Here is a 12,949-nt window from a genome sequence, read left to right as displayed (position 1 = left end):
CAGCGTAATCCACAGTTAAGGTGGCCATATTCGCTGGTACGGAGTGTGATCGCTGTCAGCGGTATTGTGTGTCTGCATATGTTTAAAAACTTTTTATTTCCACTGATCGATGAAGATGACTGAGATGGAATGGTTTACTACCAGGAAGACGGTGCATCACCTCATCTCCTTGCGGAAGTACGAAGGTTACTCGATAACCGCTTCCCGGGTAGGTGGATTAGCTGCGAAAGGCCAATCGCGTCGCTACCACGCTCTCCAAATTTGACACCACTGGATTTCTTCCTCTGGGGTTTCATTAAAGACCTTGTCTATGTTTCTTCCCTGCTGTACAACTGAGCCGCCCTGAAAAATTGAATTTACGCTCCCGTTGCACAAATTACGCTCTCTTTACTGCAACTAGTGTAGGAAGAAACTGACTACCGGTAAAATGTTTGCGGCATCAGAAATGTAGTAATACCTCAAAACTTTTATGTGAAACTTGAGATTGTTTTCTAGAAAATGACACATCTACCGATTTTGTAAGTTACTTTAATAAATTTCTATATTATTCCAAAAATTGTGAAGTCGTTTTTGACTTGCCCTGTATCTAAAAGCAAACTATTTAGGCGATCGGCATGTGGCTGGCAAGTTGCAGCGTAGTGGCCTGGCTAGGCAGTGTAGCCAAGTAGCAGCTGGCTGTGAGACTCTTCTGACTGGTTTGATGCGGCCTGCCACGAATTCCTCTCCTGTGCTAACCTCTTCATCTCAGAGTGGAACTTGAAACCTACGTCCTGTATTATTTGCTGGGTGTATTCCAATCTCTGTCTCCCTCTACAGTTTTTGCCTTCTACAGCTCCCTCTAGTACTATGGAAGTCATTCCCTTATGTCTTAACAGATGTCCTTTCATCCTGTCCCTTCTCCTTATCAGTGTTTGCCACATATTCCTTTCCTCTCCGATTCTGCACAGATCCTCCTCGTTCCTTACCTTATCTGACCACCTAATTTTCAACATTCGCCTGTAGTACTACATATCACATGCTTCGATTCTCTTCTGTTCCGGTTATCCCACAGTCCATGTTTCACAACCATACAACGCTGCACTCCAGATGCACATTCTCAGAAACTTCTTCCTCAAATTAAGGCCGATATTTGATATTAGTAGACTTCCCTTGACCAGGAATGCCCTTTTTGCCATTGCTAGTCTGCTTTTGATGTTCTCCTTGCTCCGGCCGTCATTGGTTATTTTACTGCCTAGTTAGCAGAATTCCTTAACTTCATCTACTTCGTGACCATCGATCCTGATATTAATTTTGTCGCTGTTCTCATTTCTACTACTTCTCATTACCTTCGTCTTTCTTCGATTTGATCTCAATCCATACTCTGTACTCATTAGATTGTTCATTCCATTCAGCAGATCATGTAATTCTTCTTCACTTTCACTCACAATAGCAATGTCATCAGGAATCGTATCATTGATACTCTTTCACCTTGAATTTTAATTCCACTCCTGGACCTTTCTTTTATTTCCATTATTGCTTCCTCGATGCACAGATTGAACAGTAGGGGCGAAAGGCTACATCCTTGTCTTACACCCTTTTTAATACGAGCACTTCGTTCTTGGTCGTCCACTTTTATTATTCCCTCTTGGCTGTTGCATATGTAGTGTATGACACGTCTCTCCCTATAGCTTATCCCTTTTTTTCTCAGAATATCGAACATCTTGCACCATTTTACATAGTCTAGTGCTTTTTCCAGGTCGACAAATCCTATGATTGTGTTTTGTATTTTCTTTAGTCTTGCTTCTAATATTAACCGCAACGTCAGAATTGCCTTTCTCGTGCCCTTACCTTTCCTAAAGCCGAACTGATCGTCATCTAGCGCATCCTCAATTTTCTTTTCCATTCTTCTGTATATTATTCTTGTAAGCAACTTGGATGCATAAGCTGTTAAGATCATTGTGCGATAATTCTCGCACTTGTCAGCTCTTGCCGTCTTCGGAATTGTGTGGCTGATGTTTTTCCGAAAGTCGGATGGTATGTTGCCAGACTCATACACTGTACATACCAAAGTGAATAGTCGTTTTGTTGCCACTTCCCCCAACGATTTTAGAAATTCTGATGGAATGTTATCTGTCCCTTCTGCCTTATTTGACTGTAAGTCCTCCAAAGATCTTTTAAATTCTGGTCCTAATATTGGGTCCCAATCTCTTCTAAAATGACTCCTGTTTCTTCTTCTATCACATCAGACAAATTTTCCCCCTCATAGACGCTTTCAATGTATTATTTCCACCTATTCGCTCTCTCCTTTGCATTTAACAGTAGAATTCCCTTTGCATTCTTAATGTTATCACCCTTGCTTTTAATGTTACCGAAGGCTGATTTGACTTTCCTGTAGGCTGAGTCATTCCTACCAACCATAATTTGTTTTTCGATTTCTTCACATTTCTCGTGCAGCCATTTCGTCTTAGCTTCCCTGCACTTCCAGTTCATATCATTCCTCAGCGACGTGTATTTTTGTATTCCTGAGTCTCCCGGATCGTTTTTGTACTTCCTCCTTTCATCGATCTATCGAAGTATTTGTTCTGTTACCCATGGTTTCTTCGCAGTTACCTTCTTTGTGCCTATGTTTTCATTCTCAGCTTCTGTTATCGCCCTTTTTAGGGATGTCCATTCCTCTTCAACTGTACTGCCTACTGAGCTATTCCTTATTGCTGTATCTACAGTTTTAGAGAACGTCAACCGTATCTTGTCATTCCTTAGTACTTCCGTATCCCACTTCTTTGCGTATTGATTCTTACTTAAATTTAAACCTACTCTTCATCACTACTGTGTTGTGATCTGGGTCTATATCTGCTCATGGGTACGCCTTACAGTCTAGGATCTGATTTCGGAATCTCTGTCTGACCTGAAAATCCCAAAATGGTACCGGAGATTGTGCCACCGCGTGCTGAAGGAAATGAACCAAAATGGCCAGGGAATGAACATGTTACAACTGAAACTTAGAATACCACTGAAAACACTAAAATTACTTCCAGACATGTTACTAAAAGTCTAACTTGTGGTAGTGAGATGAGATCATTGGAATTATTAAAATCATTATTAACAAAGTTATTAATATTTATACAAAAATTGTTTATAAAATCAGTAACAAATGACGCAGACGCACATATGCTTTTGATACACTGATGGGTGGGTCTTGAACTCGGAGAGGGAATGGCCATATACCTATTATTGTTAGACAAATAAACAAATAGAATAACTCATATAAAGATACCAAAACAAAGATTTTTTCTATATGTACACTATAGATCGCCAGCGTGAGAAGGTTGTTCCATTATCCCATTATCCTTATGCATATTTAGTGAAATTTACTAACTTAACATATGTGAAAGTGTCATTTAAGGAACATAGAAGTGCAGCAGCTAGGTGAATAAAGTTGTCAACTCGATTAGTTACAGAATTTCTGTGTTTGGTGTATAAAATTGAATAATGTCAATTATTTAGCTATGTTTAAAATTATATAAAATTATATCAGATTGCTAATCAATCAAGACTATGTATTATACCTGTTTACAATGTGTAAATGTTGTGATATGTATAATCTTACGAATGGTCGGCAAGGTGTTAGTTGCTGCATTGTGTCAGCTAGTGGGTCACATGATCAAGTTTTTAAATAGGCAGGCAGAGCGAAGATTTTGGTCTCTTTGCAGGTGAGGTCCATTTTTGGTAAGCCTGAGTTGCTTGGGCCTAAGCCTTAGTCGGGACTGTAAACTATTTCGATGTGCATTAATTCAGCAGGTAGAATTATTTTGGGACCTTGTACGCTAGTGAACATAGAATCATTGTTGGGCTAGTAGTGTTTGAAGATTTCGAGAGCGGTGAATTTTGTTACTGTGTAAAGAACCTGTGTAAAGCCTGAACTTCAGGATTTTGTTACAGTTTAAGCGTTTTTATGCACAGCTCAAGCTCTTTAGTTTACATTCGTTATTGCCTACAAACGTACTGCTTGCACTGCAAAATTAAACATTTTGGTTTCTTGTATCTACATTGTCTTCAGCAACAACATGTGTGACGCCACGATTCGGAGTAAATTCGTGAGTGATTCGAATAAGACGAATAGTCAAGATTAATCTTTTGGTTATGGCCCACATTATTATCGTAAGGGATCTCATTCTTGTTTTTTTTTTAAATATTCTAAATCCACTTATTAATTTGTTTCATCATTTCGCTGTGTCTGTGCTAAATTAATGTGCCTCATGACTGATCCATGCTCATATAAGGGCTTAAAACAACAGTGCATCTCCTTCAGATGGACCATATTCAAATTGAAGTTCGTGCATTCGCCCTCTGGTGCAACGAATTAATGCTGACGGCCGATTATGTTTCCGTTATTTGCTACCGAGAATCCAGTCAAATAGCAAACCCACCACGACTGTGTTGATGTTACACTGCCGGTTTTCATTTCAAACAGACCAGGGGTATACCGAAACATCTCAGCAAACCATGAGATTTATGGAACTGGATGCAGTACACACCTCTGCCAACTTCGGGATATCGACGGAAACTACTTGAATTTCGAAGGGTCTTCCCTGATAGATATTTCCATTATTGCTCTGTCATACGACATAATAAAATTGGCTGATGACGTAGCTACGTTCAGTGAAAGTGAGACAGTATGAATAATCTGATGAGCGCAAAATATGGATTTAGACTAAACTAAGGAAAGGCGAAGTAATGGAAGTCGGAAGGTGCGAGATTTGGGCTGTAGTGTAAATGACGAGCAACCGTCCAATAAAGTATTGTGAGCTCCTCTCAGCGACCTTCGATTGTGATGGAGAAGAAATTCGTTGCATTTTTGTGGCGACGAACACGCTGGAGTTGTTTCTTCAGTTTCCTGACAGAGGCACACCACACTTCTCAGTTGACTGTTGCCGTTTGATGGAGGACATCAAACAGAATAACTTCTTTAGAGACCCAGAAGATAGTCGCCATGACTCTATCGGCTGATGGTGCGGCTTTGAACTTTTTCTTTGGAGGAGAGATGGTGTGGCACCATTGCATGGACTGCCGTTTTGTTTCCGATTCGAAGAGATGAACTCATGCTTCATCGCCTGTGAAGATGTTCAACATAAAATTGTCACGATCAGCCTCATGAAGCGCAAGCATTTTCTCACAGATGGTCCTTCGCGGCTGTTTATCGTTTTCTGTTAGGCGGCGAGGAAACCAGTGGGCATACACCTCTGAGTACACGAGATGGTGGATGCGTGTGTCAGCACTACCGGCAGGCACGTCCCATTGAGCAGCGAGGTGTTTGTCTGCGTTCCGCCGATCACCTGGAATGAGAGTGTTAGCGCGTTTCAATACTGCAAGAGTCACAGCCGTGTGCGGCCGGCTGGCGTTCGGGATATCGGACAGGTCTGCGCGACAGCTGTTGCGATGATGAAAGACGCGTCTCCCAACGAATCACCGTGCTTTTGTTCACTGCTAGGTCTCCATAGACATTCCACTAGCGCGTATGAATATCTGTGACAGCTCCATGGTTGGGACTGCACTCCGTTACAGACGCCACTTTGAAGGCTACCTATAGCGCCGTCACCTATCGGAACTTCATGAAACTATAAGAGCCAAAGCGGCAATATTCCAAAATGTCCCACAACAGATTCCACATTTTTTCAACCGAAATTTTCCGAGGGAAAAATGTGATCCATGACTTTTGGTATGTTCCTCGTACTATTTAGAGCACAGCATTGTAGGGAAGTGAATCATGGAATGTTGGAAAACTGGTAAAGGAGAGTAGGGAAGCGTTCAATACATGGTTTTACGTAAGGATGTTGTGAATTGGGTGGACTGGTACGATACGAAACGAGGAGGTTCTCCGCAGAATCGACACAGAAGGGAATGTGTGGATAACACAGACGTGAAGAAGGGATAGGATGATGAGACGTGTGTTATGACATTACGAAATAATTTCTGCCATACTTGAGGAGACTGCAGAGGATAATAAGGGTAGGAGAACTCTGAGTTAAGAATCTATCAAAATAATTGTGGACATTTGTTGTAAGGACTACTCTGAGATGCAGGTATTAAACTAGCCGGGTGACTGAGGACAGAAAAAAGAAGAACTCTAAGACGGACAGTCCTAAAGTAATATGTCTGGCGTGGAACGTCAGGAAACAACGTTATCTATTGCCGGAAGAACAAAAATGTTGTGGTAACAGGTTGGAGAGGGTTTTATAGAAATTTACTGGAACTGATATGACTGCAAAAAGAGCGTGTTCAGTTATTCAGACTCTTTCACCACTTCAAAAATTCTCCAGAACTCAATTGGGCTTGCGTCTCTCCTCGTTGTATGAATCTTTCTCCGGCCCTTCATAAGCTGTGTGAAACCCTACAGATAACGTGGAGTCATACTCCAGAGAAAGCCTGTGAGGCAACAGGTTTTATCGCTTAAAGTTCCTCTGGCTGCCACGTGAGCTGCAGAGGCTGGTTACTAGGGGTGCTGACCGACAGCCATTATGTCGTGACTGCGTGTTGTAGGGACTGTTATTTCTGATAGCTTGGCGGTAGGGAGAGGGCTATAAAATATATGGACCGGCAGCTAATGCTTTTGAGATATGTTGCTGATTATAAGTAAACTAGTAAATTTCCTGATAACTGTCCTGGTTTTCAAGCAAAAAGCTACGTGACTATAAAAGTGAAGTCTGGAAGGCTATCGAATACGTACAGGGTGGGGTAAATAAAAGTGGCTCCGACAAGTGGTTACGATTGGACTTGAATGTAAGTGTATAACCGCACGCTGCGACCTACAATTACTACCATCAGGATGGAGCAACTTCCCATATAACCCGTCCGAACCTTGGAACGCATTTTCACAGTCTTCATGCCTGCCACAGTTGTTACCAGAGGTCAGTCTGGTCGTGGCCATAGCTGGCCGCCCAGGTCACCTGACCTGTCAGCGTGCGACTGTTTTGTGTGAGGCACCCTCAGGTCTTAGGCGTATAAAATAAAATTTTTGAAAACATTATCAGCGATCTTATATAACATAATTAAATATATATAATTAAAAACAGTCTTTATAGCAAATTTATTTTAATTGGAGTGACCGGTTTCAATCCTTAAGGATCATCTTCAGACTCCAGAACGGCCGGTGGACTTCCATGGGGCAAGCTGCGCCGACCCACGACACTGAAGTGACTGAGCAGACAGTTCAGTGTTGTGGGTCGGCGGAGCTTGCCCCATGGAAGTCCACCGACCGTTCTGGAGTCTGAAGATGATCCTTAAGGATTGAAACCGGTCACTCCAATTAAAAGAAATTTGCTATAAAGACTGTTTTTAATTATATGTATTTAATTATATTAGGTGTATCACGAGAACCATTATAGTCTTCAAGAATAGCCCCAGAACATTTCGGAGTAGACTGCAGCAATTCCAGCAGTGCAGCTTCGTTCCGCCTTCAGCAACTTGGTTATCAGGCCCGAAGGTGCCAAGAGACGAATGGTTGTCCTTTTCTACATCTGCTATAGTCAGGTTAGTACTGTCTTTCCTTTTCGCTGCTGTTTTTCTTTGTACCCCGTAAATCTGTTCTCCGAGCCACTTTTATTTTCCGCGCCCTGTATCTGTTGCGGTGTCGTTTCATTCATCCGATTTTTTATACACTGTTTCATTCACAGATCTCTTATCATACTGGATGGACTGATAACAATGTACCGGTTTCGAAAGTTACAGAAAAGACAATATGAAGAAAGAACTGGGCTTAATAACTTCCCTACGCAGCATAGATTAAAAATGCCGCTCTTCTACAAGTCGGAACTGGTAGTAGTTTTTGTAAATAAAATCTATAACGAAATATCTATCTTCTTCTCGTTGATTGCCCACAGTCTCCACTGGACGCACGAACTCCTCTCCCACCGATGGTTAAACGCTTCGATGACCCCCTTCGATTTTCAGATCGCTCTCTCATGCTTAAATAAAATATCGCAAGAATTCTGACACAACATAGAAAGTGCTTCATTTAGCAGAGATGTGGTATGTAAGCAGCCCTATTAGCATCGTTAGTTATACACTGGCCATTCACTTTAAAGTGACCAACTGTCAAAAGCCTAAATAACCACCTTTTTTCGGCATAGAGCACTGCGATACGTGCAGGAAGAGAGTCAATGAGTTTCTGGAAGATACCAACAGCGATGCAGAGCCAGTGCCGTGTCCAGTTACGTTAGCTTTTTCGGCTGAGAATCCATGGCGCGAACAACCCGATGGAAGTGGACCGACAGCTTCTCGACTGGGTTTAAATCCAGGGGGTTGATGGCGAGGGAAGTATGGTAAACTTAACCTAGTGCTGTCCAAATCACGCACGTACATTGCAAGCTATGTGTCTCGTTACACTATCATACTGGTAGATGACATCGTCCCAAGGAAAAACAAACTGCATGTAGGCGTAGACTTGGTACCAAGAGATAGATGCACACTTTTGATGATCCTTTGTGCCTTCCTGAATGACAGTATTACCTATGGAAACCTGTAATGCTATGGAAACGTTCTACAGACCATAACTCTCTCTCCTCCGGTCGGGACCGATTTCAATAATTGTTGCAGTGTGTTTGCTTTCAAATATTTCACACTGATGGAGCATGCAGCGTGATTCACCTGAAAAGGCCACCTGTCGGCACTCGCTGGACGTCCATTTGCGGTACTGGTTTGCAAAGTTCCAGTCTTCTCAGCCGATGAAAAGCAGTCAGCATGGATGCATGAACAAGGCACCTGTTGCTGAGGCCCATAAACAGCAATGTTTGCTGAATGATTGTTGAGGATACTGTTGGTGGTCCCTTGGTACACTTGGGTGGTCAGTTGCTCAACAGTTGCATGTCTCTTCGCCCATACAGTTCCCCGCAGCCGCCGTTCATCCCTGTCATCTCTGGTCCGTGATATACTACAGTTGCCTTGGCGCCGGCTTTGGATAGCGCCATTTAGCCATGCACGATATAGTTAAAGCACTACGGCATGTGAACCGTTTACAAACTTAGCCATTTCTGAAATGCTTCCACCCTTGACCTGGAAGTCAATGATCAAGCCCTTATGGACGTCAGAGAATTGCTCTGTTTCCGCATTACGACAATGTCAGCAGTGTTTACCGCGTCCTCCGGGCATGCTTTCTATTCTTTCCATTTCTAGCGCTGCCATCTCGCGTCAGTCAGTGGTTATTGCACGTTGACGTCGAACACAGGCGGTGGTCAAATTAATGTGATTGACAGTGTATGACGGCAAAGACGGGTGTTACATGAAGATGAGATAGTAGAGACCCTTCAAATGAAGTGATAAACTAAAAGCATGTGCCAGCATGCCTCGTCAGTATCAAAGGACAATATATCAACACAAAAATGCTGACAGAATAGAATGATCAGCCACCAGGAAATTTATTTATATTTGCTGTTAACCAAAGTGTATGTTAATAATCGAACATAACGTTGGACTATGCAGTTTGGTAACAGTACGTCACGACCATGGGCTATACAGTTTGGTGCACAGTGTTGGATCGATGTTGGAGAACTGGAACAGGATTAAACATGTATGCGTCTACACTCCACCGCTATCTACCGTGGGCTGCTTTTGGATCGCTCCCGTTTCACATCATGAATTTTTGAGAGACGTTGCAACCAAACATCTCGACTCATGGTTTGAGGTTCACTGCATGGTACATGTGAGTCGGATTCGCATGTAATGAGAGAAGTTGCTGTCAGAGCTGGGAGATTTTAGAGTTAGATGTACTACTGATCATACTGAAACTTCACAAGACAATTCAGTAGGTCTTTGGTACTTTTCTCGGAGTTTGTGGCATCAGTATTCAACATACAGGTCACGCAATTCGGGTCAGAGTTTCGCTCGATAGGGTCCCGTATGTGTTTCATAGGGTTCAGATCAGGCGAATTTGATGGCTAAGAAATCAACTTGAGTTCACTGTTATGCTCCGTGCTTGTGACACGGATAGTTGTCCTGCTGTAAAATCTCATCGCCGTCACCGAAGACATCAAGCACGAAGGGTTGCAGATGGTCCATAGTATTGTTCTCGTAGTCCACAGCGGTCACGCTGCCTTCGGTTACTGCCACAGGTTCGAAGAAAGCCAAGGTGAATTTCCCCATAGCAGAATACTTCCTCCGCTGGCCTACGTCCGTTGATTATAGCATTTTTTGAGCAACCGTTTGTCTGGATGATGCCATAGGCAGAAACGAGCACCGAGCCGGTGTAACGAGAAACGTGATTCATCCGAGCTGGCAACAACTTTCCACTGAGCCATGGACCAGTCTCAATGATCCCGTATCCCCATTGCAATCGCAGTTGACGATGTTGCTGACTCAACGTGGGAACAGGGAGGGGTCGTTTGTTATAGAGCCCAATGTTCAACAACATACGATCTGTTCGTCGGATCTGCCATCGATCGCATGTATTTTGCGTTACGTACTGGGCAGAACTCTGATTTCCGCATTATGTGTCCGCAGCTCGTGGAATAGTGGCTAGCGTTGCTTCCTCTGGATCACGGGGTCCCAGGTTCGATTCTCGGCCGGGTTGGGGATTTTCTCTGCCCGGGGACTGGGTGTTTGTGTTGTTTTCATCATCATCATATCATCATCATTTGTAACTGTGTCTAGATTGGACTGTGGAAAAAAAATTAGATTGTGTAAAAAGTGGGACTTTGTGCGGGCGCTGATGACCGCGCTATTGAGTGCCCCACAAGCCAAACATCATCAGCATCAGCATCCGCATTATGTGTTGAGGTCTAAACGTCCAACATCTTGTCGCATACTCGTGGGTTGACCCTGCAGCAGTAACTTTTCTTAAATGCTCACGACAGTAGCACGCGAACAACGTATCAGATTCGCCGTTTCCAAGACGCTCGTTCCCAAAGCGCCGGGCCATAACAACCCGCCTTTCTCAAAGTCGCTTATTTTAATGGTTTACTCACCTGTCTTCCTTATAATTACTAGAATGATTCACAGTTCGTTAGTGCTCCGCTTATATGCTTTCCTTATTCCATCATGTGCCTGCAGTTCCTGCATTCACTCTCGCTGTTGACAGGAGATATGATGTTTTGTTTTTCCTCATGTGAATGTCAGCTGGAAAATGCTTGACCACATGTACCCAAACATTCTTCGAAGACCAGTAGATACAATTACTTACCTGGACTGCACGATTGGCCGACATGTACTCCACCGGACAGGCCTGATCAATTGATAACTTGTGTGTCACCATTCTGCAGAAAGTAGCACTAGATGCTTTGTGAACTCACTTACAAACGGAATCTAGAAATTCTCTTGGAACATAACCAGGACTTTTGATTCCAAAGTCACAAGATACGCAGTGTTTGCATCCGGCAACTGAATGTAAATGACAGAGACTATGTATAATTGTGTAATCCAATCCGGTGATTTATAGTAACGGATCTAACATGTGTTACAGGAGGGGACCATATAATCGTTGACTACTAACCGTAAAAGATTATATGAGGAATATTTGACTTGTAGCACCCAGAACGTTGTGCCAGACGCTCAGTGTTCCACAGAAACCAGAGTAACATGAGGTACGCCCCAAGGAAGTCTAATCGGACCTCTAATGATTTCAATATATAAAATCTCTTTATCGGGTATGGTTAGCAACACTGTAAGTTCTCTGAAGATGCAGTTTTGTACATCACTATATCATCGTTCAACGAAGGTAAGGAATTACAGAAAAACTTGTACAAGATTTCCACTTGGTGTATTCAGTTGCAGTGCAGAATCGTGGGTTTACACCTACACTACCTGCAACCCACATTACTTCCAAGTTACGCGAGCGGCCTGCTTACGTACAGATGACACTATAGCTGCCACACTACTCTTGCCCAATAGACGGCACACGATGTGCCAGCAGCGGTCTGTGGCCTCAGGAACCTGTTTCCTGTGCCGGTCACGAGACAGAAAGCAAGACTGAATGTATCCTGGAGCCCAGGACTATACTTACACCAGGTCACAGGCCCTGAGCAGGCTGTTCATTCCGAGCGAGCTTTGTGGGCCAGGCTCCAATTGCTTTTGCAGTTCTTCGATCAGGAACTCACTTTGTAACAACTACGACGAATTGCTTGGTATTAGTGTTTCAGCGATGACTTGTGTGATTTCGGGGCTATGTTTTCTTTTTCGATACCCCGGACTTGACTATCCTTCCGCAATACTGGAAGCTTAGTACTGGACTGTCCTTCGGGGACTTGAACTGAATGGGAATTGACAAAAATTTATCTTGGAACTGTTTTGCCAGGACTTTTTTTCTAGCGTAGCGCTTTGTGTAGTTACTAGTTAATACCATTTATAACAATGTTCGTTTTCGTTCTAGAGGCATCCTGTCTTCGATTATATTTATGTTAATTCTTTCTTATCCCGGCTTTCGGCTGCTGCAACTATTTAGTGATTAACTACAGTTTAGAACTTTTTGTCTATTCATAGTTATTAGGCACTTTGCCTCAGTATTATCTTGCGTTCATACCAGAAGGATCTATTTCGTTTATGACTATCTCAAGACTTTTTTTAAGAATGTAGGAAGTTTCGCTCACAAAATTACTTTTTTTATTAATACGAACGATGCGTTTCGTCCTTGTGATGTATCACCAGAGTGTGTAAAATGTAGCAGAAGAAACTTAAGTCGCCAATTGGCACAGCAGGTCATAAAATTACTACGAAAATCATCTGGATAAGGTATCGGATCCTCAGAAGTCTTATCAGAACCGAAAAGAATATTCTTCTCTTGCAAGTACTGCTTCTTTTTCTTGATAGAAGTTGACACTGATGACTAGGTGCTTGTGGTGGCCATTTTATTTTCTGCCTCGTTGTGGCAGTTGTCGATGTTTATTCTGCTACATTTTTAAATGATTTGATGATACCTCACATAACCGAAAGATGCAATCGGTATTAGTAAAAAACAATTTTGCAACCGAGACTGGCTTTATTTAAA

The sequence above is a fragment of the Schistocerca piceifrons genome, chromosome 1 (assembly GCF_021461385.2).
Source record: "Schistocerca piceifrons isolate TAMUIC-IGC-003096 chromosome 1, iqSchPice1.1, whole genome shotgun sequence".
Lineage (NCBI taxonomy): Eukaryota > Metazoa > Arthropoda > Insecta > Orthoptera > Acrididae > Schistocerca > Schistocerca piceifrons.
Note: the sequence above shows the minus strand (reverse complement) of the source record.